Genomic DNA, 8,406 nt, shown 5'->3' on the forward strand with positions numbered 1-8,406 from the left:
CTGCGAGGCATGAGTGGGACTGGGCAGGCCCCAAACACACACACACACACACACACACACACGTGCAGGGCCCCTTCCGCGGACCCCTCTAGCTGCAGACCACCCTCAGAGCCCTGTCCCTTCCCTTCTGCACCAACCCTCCCTGCAGGGGTGTGCCTGGTTCCTGGCAAGGTCAGCTGCTCTCAGACTGTTCCAGCCTTGGGCTTTAGGAAACACAATGCTTTCATGCATTTCCAAGGCAATTTTAAGCCCAAAAAGGAATGCTCCAAGCGGGAATAGCTTCGCCTTCTGGTCTCACCCATGGAGTGGATAGTGCTTCTCAGACCTTCAAAGCATCCTTCTAGGATGAGCCCATTTGTGCTGGAATCTATGTACACATGCTTGGTTCTGCAGGGAAGTGTCGAGGATGGAGAACAGTGCCCTTCCGTGCTGTCGCTGTTGTGAACCAGGAACATTTATTTTACACTTAAAAAGGAAACATAGTGTTATTGTTAACTAAATGAGGAACCTTTTAAAACATTTTAGAGAGACAGGAAGAGAGTTTTATTCAAACCCAAGTCAGGACAGCTGCCTGGAGACAAATCTTCACAAAGAGGGAGTGCTCCAGGGAAGGAACATTTAGGGCAGGGTCATATATTTGTTCTGTTTTGTGTTACGTACAGAGTTACACATCACGATGAGGAAGAAGATTCCAGAAAGTGACAGACTTTTTCTTAGTTTTCAGTATGTACAAGTCAGTATGACTTTCATCTTACGGGAGCCAGAGAGGTTCTTTTGTGTTCTTACCTTGATGTTGGCAAAGGCATTTTTTGGTCCTCTTTTTCTTTCTGAAGCAGATGGACAATATGTGCTGGGGGCAGAAATAGGGCCCATGCTTTGAGGTTTTGCCCAGTCATTTTGGGCTGGGTAAAATGTTAAAGGATAGCTTCCCTGGGAGCCCAGGATCAGGGCCCACAGATGATATAAGATAAAAATTACTTTTATCATTATAATTACTACTAAATGGAGGAATTTGAGACAAAAGCACCTTTCACAAGAGTACCAAGAAATCGAAATGATGCCTACAGAAGGTTACCTGCTCCATGGTCAACACAGGTAACAGAAGTGTTCACAGTCTCTGGACTCCTGCCCATCTCCTGCCCAAATCTTGGAAGCACACAGATCATTTAAAATCAGAATTTTAGGGGGCCTGCCTGGATGGCTCAGTCGTTAAGCGTCTGCCTTCGGCTCAAGGCGTGATCCCGGCACCTTGGGATTGAGCCCCACATCAGGCTCCTCTGCTGGGAGCCTGCTTCTTCCTCTCCCACACCCCCTGCTTGTGTTCCCTCTCTCGCTGGCTATCTCTGTCAAATAAATAAATAAAATCTTTTTAAAAAATAAAATAAAATCAGAATTTTAGAACTGCTAGACACCTTAGAGATGTCTGGCACCATTCCTTGGACTACAGAGTAAAACAGAGTAGCTCATTGTCACAAACTAACTTAAACATGAAGTGCCCCCTGGATGCACTAAGTTCTTTCTCTGCAAATGTTGACTAATGTAAGTCACATCATACCATATAAACACTGCGATGGCTGGGAAGTAAATAATCACAGGTAAGGGAATATTTTAGCCATGTTTATAAGCATTGGCTCACTTTGTAGAAGAGGCTGAGATGACTGTTTCTAAATACTATTTCAGACCTGTCTTACAGCACACTCTGAACATACCAGAGCCTGAATTAACTAAAAAAGATAGTTCCTTTCAGTAACTTTAATACCAGAAAAAATATTATACTGTCTCTATTCCTAGGGATCTTTGAGTATCTCACCCGGAGGTCCTCCACTGAGATCATTATCTTCATGTAACCGTGGGCAGAGGTTAAAAGGCCAGCTGAATCTTTCCAGTTGGCCACACAAAGAAAATGCCTGATACTTGATAGGTTTCCAGATCAGAAGCCAGAGATAAGAGGAAATAATACCCTGTAGGAAAACAAGGGATTTGGAGTCAATCTGGGGATCCCACTTAGGTTTCTGACACTAAAACCCACTGTGGCTCGTATTGTCTGAGTCCCCGTCTAACCATCTGAAAATGGGCCTAATAATATCTACATCCTAGCTGAGAAGTTTAACAGGGAGAGCTACAAAGAGCCAGTATGTGTCTCTAAGAGCAGTGCTCAGGAAGCCAAATTACTATTGGGTCTATTTCTTTTCCAGAAGAAAGAACACATGTTGAATCCATTTTCTAATAGATGACTCACCAGATGATTTTCAAACCTGAAGGAAGGTCAAGAAGCTACTCTGTGTCATATTTCTCTGAGAAATCATGTTTTTGCAGTGGAGGAAATACAATAGCACCATCATCACTAGGAGTGGGGAGTTCCCATTACCATACGCCATGTTGACCCCTTAGCTCAGGGCCACCAGAAAGGGCAGCTGGGGGCGAGGCACAGGCCAAGGCTGTAAGTGTGGCTGGGGCAGGCAGAGCTCTGAATCTGAATCCCGTCTAGATTAGGATAGTGAGGGCTCTTCCAGATAGAGGGCCATTGTCTGTGAGCCCGACATGGAAAGGTGGAGAATTTCCATTGATTCCCTCTCTCTGACCCTTAGGATATGCAGCAAAGTTCATTTAATTTTTTAAACTTGAGGGACTTCCTGGTTTTCTTTTCATTATGACTATAGGCTCAATTCCCTGTCTAAGAATAGAATCTAGTTAATTTCAGGCTTTTAAAATTGTAGACTTGATTTGTGACCCAGCATACCATCTATTTGGGTAATATTCTGTGACCACTAGAAAAGAATGTATTCTGCACTTATTAGGTAATGTTCCATATATGTCAATTAGGTGACATTTGTTACCAATGTTTTGTCTGCTTTTTCTATCAGATACTGAGAAAGGTATATTAAAATCCTCAAACAATGCTGCTCTATTCAACACTGCATTGGAGAATCTACCCAGAGTTATAAGGCAAGAGAAACAAAAGGTATAAGAATTGAGGGGATAATTGTCACTATACACAGATAATATGATGGTGTACACAGAAAATCCAAAATAGTCTATAAATACACTATTAGAATTAAAAATGGAATTTAGAAATTTGAGATGGACCATAGCTTACTGTTAGACCGTTTCTGGAAGATGTGTAGAAAATGTTGATCTTGGGGTGGGACACAGACTGCACTAACCTTTTGAAAAGATTCAGTGGGACTTCATAAAAATGTGACGTTTCTCCTTATCTCATGACCATTAAGAAAATGAAAAGGCAAGCCATAGACTGGGAAGTAAAGATTTGCAACACACACACGGACAAAGACTTGTCAATAAAGAATTCCTATGCATCAACCATAAAAGACAGTCTATTTAAAAATGAATACTTCAAATGTTGGAGAGGATGTGGAGAAAGGGGACCCTCTTACACTGTGTGGGAATGCAAGCTGGTCACACTCTTAAACAGTATGGAGGCCCTCAAGACAGCGTCCATGAGCCAACAATGCACTACTAGGTATTCATCTCTAAGATACAAATGTACTGATCCAAAGGGGCACCTGCACCCCAATGTCCGCAATAGCCAAACTGTGGAAGGAGCTGAGATGCCCTTCAACAGATGAATGGATAAAGAAGATGTGGTTCATATACACAATGGAATATTACTCAGCCATCAGAAAGGATGAATGCCTACCATTTGCATCAACATGGATGGAACTGGAAGGGATTATTCTAAATGAAATAAGTCAATCAGAGAAAGACAATTATCATATTGTTTCACTCATATGTGAAATATAAGGAATAGCGCAGAGGACAATAGGGGTATGGGGGGCACTGAATGGGAAGAAATCAGAGAGGGAGACAAACCATAGAGACTCTGGGAAACGAACTGAGAGTGAGGAAAGGGAGGTGGGGGAAGGGGTAACTGGGTGATGGGCATTAAAGAGGGCACATGATATGACTAACGGTGGGTATTATACTGAACTAATGAATCACTGAACATTATATCAAAAGCCAATGATGTACTATACCTCGGCTAAAAATAAAATAAAATAAAATTAAATTAAATTAAATTAAATTAAATTAAAATGGATGTTTCTCAAAAGATGGCCAATAAGACAGGAAAGGGTGCTCAACAGTATTATTTTCAGGAACATCCAGGACCTTTCTAAAACAAAAACATACACACAAACCAGTATTCCCTAGATGGATGACATCCTTATTTCTGAGGACAACTTGGAGAACAGACGAGATCCAAGTAAAGTGATGGAATTCCTGACACTCAGAGGATGGACAATTGACCTAAGCTAGGGCTGAGGATCTCAAACTACAGTACAGTTTGTAGTCATCATTCGGTCCTCTAAAGGCAGACAACTACCACACCCCTTTCTACACCACACAGGTTGTTTCCCAACCCCTACCATAAAGGAAGAAGATCAGAAACAGATAGGACTGGTAGGAAAGAGCAAAAATCACATGTGGAAATTATCCTGAAACACACTGATCACATAACTAGTGTAAGGAAGTGTAGGGAACTGACATGGATGCAGACCCAAGAGGTACTTCTTTGGGAAATGCTGTCTGAAATCGTCACATGCTGGTACCAGCTAATGAGGGCTCTGAGCATACCCTAGAATGCCTATACTCACAAGGGTTTGCGACATGGTCTCTGAGGACTGAAACTCTTCAAGACCTCAAAGTTTACCAGATTGACCGCTTGACTAAGAGATTCCCATGTTCTGAGAACAGATACCAACTAATTGGAGGCTCACCTGGGCTCTCTCAGAGGCCCTACAAAAGGCTGGACCATTCACTGAAAATCAATAGAAGGAAGGAAGGAAGGAAGGAAGGAAGGAAAGAAAGAAAGAAAGAAAGAAAGAAAGAAAGAAAGAAAGAAAGAAAGAAGAAAGAAAGAAAGAAAGAAAGAAAGAAAGAAAGAAAGAAAGAGAGAAAGAAGAAAAGAGAAGAAAGAAAAGACATCAATGATACAAAAACTCCAAAGGCTATTCTGGAGTGGGAAAAGCAGATTCCGGATGAACAAAGCAGAACCACTCCTTACCTTAAGTCCTACTACAGAAATGATACTTTTCTGAGTAGGACAGAGAGACAGAGAGTCAGTCCTACGCATCCAATGAGGGTCAGCACAATATGCAAAACAAATAGCTAGAAAACTGGTGATTGCTGAATCTGTTCAAGAAAACCAGAATGAGGTGTATCTATTCTCAGACTCATGGCAGTAACTAGTGACACAAAACTGTGGTTGGAAATAGGTCAGAAAAATGACTGCCCAGTAGAAAATAAGAACATAGGAGTTAAGAACATATGGCAAAAATTAGCGCTGGCTGGGGCGCCTGGGTGGCTCAGTCGTTAAGCGTCTGCCTTCGGCTCAGGACATGATCCCAGAGTTCTGGGATTGAGCCGCTGATGGGCTCCCCTCCTCTGCTGAGCCTGCTTCTTCCTCTCCCACTCCCCCCTGCTTGTGTTTCCTCTCTCGCTGGCTGTCTCTCTTTCTGTCAAATAAATAAAATCTTTAAAAAAAATTAGCCCTGGCTGACATTTCCATCTTCGTCCATGCATGTTTCTGTACATCAGAAGAATAACTCTAAATAACCAAATTAAACACCAGGCAGAGAACCTCATTAGGAAAATAGTGAGGCCAAATACCTAAAAACTCATTTAAAAACCAATGATTTTTGGCAGAAGAGGAAAACAATCAAAATGGAACATCCATGAAATGAAGGATAGGAATATGAAACCGAACACATAGATATGGCAATCAATACATCATTGCATGGGCACATCACCAAGAGGTCATGCTGGCATAACAGAGAACATAGAGGAAGCAAAATGTATACTGTTACCAAATGACTCACTGAGAGAGAGAGAATGCCATATTGCCAAAGTTAAAACCAAGAGATCTTAATGAATACCCACATAAAGTCAAAGCTGACAGACTTCTTCCAAAATATACAAACTGAATATAACCAACCCTTGTCTGTATCAAAGAATAAACTATACCCATGTACCATTGTAAACACATGGTCAAAAATAGTGTTCTCCTATTCTTGCCAGAAAAATGCTTTAAACACTATTATCCAAGCATTAGAAATCTGATTCATTGTATGGTATCCAATCATTATAAATCAGATCAGGCACCCGCTTCACAGGAAAGCAAAACAACAGTAGGCTAAGGAACGAAGGCATAATGTGGAACTTCCACTCTACTCTACAACCCAACTACCACTGGGTCAATTGAAAGGTCGAGTAGCTTGAGAAATCAAGGAATCAATCCCATTGAGGTCATGTCCTATGCTGTCTGCTGTGGCCACAGGGCCTTCTTGCTGCTCCTGCATACACCTGGTATGGTCTCGCCCCGGGGCCTTTGCACATGCTTCCCCTTCTATTTAGAGGGCTCTTGATGTGATATCACTGACCTTCTTTAGATCTTGTCTCAAGTATCACTCTCCTAGTGAAGTACCACCTGGCCCCTATGTGAATAGCAAACACCACCCCCACCTCCCCTTCAGCATCCCCAGCCCTGTCTCCTGCTTTATATTTCCATAGCACTTATTATAGTCTCCACTCCATCTCAGCAGGGAAGAAACTGAGGCATAAACTGATGGCTTCACCACCAACTCCCCCCAATTTCCTGGTCCAAATCCCCAGGGGAAAAGGTGGCCCGGGGGCTCCTGCACAGCTGGGATGCCCAGGACAAGGGGTCCACCCACCTCTTGCACCCTGAACACCATCAGGAAAGGGAGCCATACGAGGAATCCACCTGCACATGAAACCTGAAACCAGGGAGCTTCCTCGATGACAGGTGAGCACACATGCTTCCTCCCCTTCCCTGAGGTGCTCACCCAAGAAAGCTGAGCAGAGATGCTTCCCAGGGTCCAAATCTCCCTCTGGCCAAGGTGCTGGGAAACAGACATCTGATCCGGCCACCCTGCCAGGCTCGGACCCTCTCAGTGAGTCCTAAGACCCAAGGACTTCTTTGCACTCCAGCTCAATCCCTGTCACAGAGAAGAAAACTCCAGCCTCACAAACGTGCTCATCATTAGCTCTGGAATTCCCTGGGTTGTGTCTACACTGGCCCACACAGGGGTCCCGTGCAGACCACACCGCAAATGCCCTAGGGTTGCAAGCCACTTTCAAGCTGCCCTTAGAAAGGAAGAAACTGGCCCAATTAGGCAGACCAGCCAAGTGACTCGATGTGCTGCAAACTCAGACAACATCCTCCCTGAACACCAAGGCTTCCGAGTCCAAGCATCCAACCTTCGCTCACTGGGCACTGAGCACCATGTCAGCATGAACACTGCTCTTTGATTCACTGGCCTCCCAGTCCTTCCAATCAGAAACCCAGCTCCAGACATCACTCTATTTTCCCTTCAGAGAGAGAAGTCAACTGATGGAATAAAACACTCCCTGTGCACAGCACACTTCTATCCACATAGAATTCCTTGGTCTTTCTCATCCGGGCAGCCCTACAAAACCCACACCAGTGAGAGACACCACAAGTTCAATCATCACGTATATATTTGACCTTGTGTTGTTCCTTTCAGTATTTTTACCTCGAAGTCAATGTCTCTATTGCTTTGTTAAAATAATAATAATAAATAATAATGATGATGATAATAAATAATAATAATGATAATGATGATGACATGGTCACCTAAGGGTCTGGATCTCCATAGCCAGACAACATGGCTCTGGTCTAGATAAGGATAAAGACACAACCTCAGCCCATGAAGCAAACCCCACATCCTCAGGGATGCCAACATGCCTCATGGGTGAAGAGTTCCTTTGCTACATGGAATTGTCTGAGTCCAAAGGATACAGGCAACTGCCAGCATTCATTTTCTTCATCAGTTCCCCAGCTCAAGTCGCAAGTGACTCACCAGGTCAAGCTTCCAGAGCCCAGGATGGGCCTCCAGGTAAGGGCCCCTCCCCTTGGGAAAGCTAACAGGAGGCTCCATTTCCTTTGGGAGCACAATGTGGCACTCCCTGAGATCCTAGAGAACCTACACTCCTTCTCCCTTTCTCCCTCTCACAAAGGCCACCAAACCCTGTGACAGCTCTGAGGCTGTTTAACAAATAATTTCTCATATCGGAATGTGGCTCGCAGAAGAGAAAAACATGAACACCCACAAAGGATTCCTTTAATATTTCAGAAGACTTTTCCCATTGTTCAATTAAACCAGAAAATAAAAACGCACAGACATCCACTAGCAGGTCTGATTCACTTCACTGATGGAAAGTAGAGCAGGAAATAAAAGAGTGACAGATGTTCTGAGGACCCACCATGTCCATCACCTCAGGTTTGAAACTTCTCACGCATGCAAGGAAGGAAGCAGCACCAAACATCTCAGCCTGGCAACTCTGACAGTCTGAATTGGAGTGACAGGGACAGACGATGAAGCTGTGTGTGTTTGGTGAGGCTGG

Source organism: Ursus maritimus, unplaced genomic scaffold (assembly GCF_017311325.1).
Source record: "Ursus maritimus isolate PB19 unplaced genomic scaffold, ASM1731132v1 scaffold_35, whole genome shotgun sequence".
In the NCBI taxonomy this organism is placed as follows: Eukaryota; Metazoa; Chordata; class Mammalia; order Carnivora; family Ursidae; genus Ursus; species Ursus maritimus.